The sequence below is a fragment of the Seriola lalandi genome, unplaced genomic scaffold (assembly GCF_002814215.2).
Source record: "Seriola lalandi dorsalis isolate HSWRI2012SDOR001 ecotype SW California unplaced genomic scaffold, Sedor1 jcf7180002054969, whole genome shotgun sequence".
NCBI lineage: Eukaryota > Metazoa > Chordata > Actinopteri > Carangiformes > Carangidae > Seriola > Seriola lalandi.
In genome coordinates this window covers 796595-797546 of record NW_019525520.1, presented here as the reverse complement: position 1 = coordinate 797546, position 952 = coordinate 796595, and the positions used below count along the sequence as shown (strand labels likewise).

Sequence of the window (952 nt, the reverse complement as noted above, 5' to 3'; positions counted from 1 at the left end):
TATTAATCAATAATATATTAATCAGAAATCATTGCCGACACCGACTTTCAAAAGAAATGTTGTGAAATGAAATTATGTTTCACCGTGATCTCGAGGAATAAAAACGTGAGTTTGTAAATCAAAAAAAATAAACAAAATGATATTAAAGGAGTTTTTTAATAAAGAAGAAAAAGTTGTGTTTACATCAGTTCGTCGTGTGTTTCCTCGAGAGTGAACAAAGTGTTGAGTTCATTTCTCCCCATATAAAAGATTATTTAAAACATATTTTAAATCATGTGAAACTGGGTGACGGGTGGATTTGAAGAAATGGTGTTACAGATATATCGCGTTTGCAAGGCCAAAACCGTGTTTTGTGAGGTCACTACACCCCTGACCTTTGACCTTTGACCCCCAAAGGCTAATCAGTTCATCCTTGAATAAAAAAAAAAGAAGAGTGACAGGTAGTATTATGAATATTATAAATATTATAAATATTTACAGATGTTTGGAAGTAATCAGTAATTGTGAAATGTAAAGTTTCCATAGAAACCTTCTGTACGAGAGACACAGACAAACACAACACCCCTTAGAAACAACCATACCAGTAACCATGGAGACAGAAGCGTATGTGTGTGAATGAGACGGACAGACGCCTATAGACGCTCTGCTGTGGTTACAGTCAACGGCTGTCTATGCATTATCCATGAGGCCAGGCTCATTACAGCCTCTAAACGACAGATTACACCTGAAGCTGTTACACCTGAGCCCCGAGAATTATTACAATAATAAAAACATGGCTAACGATCTGCATCACATTATTAGTGATGATGAGTGTTTTTAACCTGGTTCCTTTGACCTGGTGTCGACAACTGAAGCTTTAAAACACGGTAATCTCACACGTCTGACACCAGTTCTCAGAGTCAGTGGAGACAGAGGAGAGTTAGGAGGATGGATGGATGGATGGATGGATGGA

At 37.7% G+C, this 952-nt stretch overlaps 1 protein-coding gene across 1 annotated transcript in view; it reads right to left on the bottom strand.

Annotated features, from left to right (window-relative positions):
• myo15aa (myosin XVAa) overlaps nt 1–952 on the bottom strand; it is a 43212-nt gene that overhangs the window by 12377 nt on the left and 29883 nt on the right. The window lies entirely within an intron of this gene.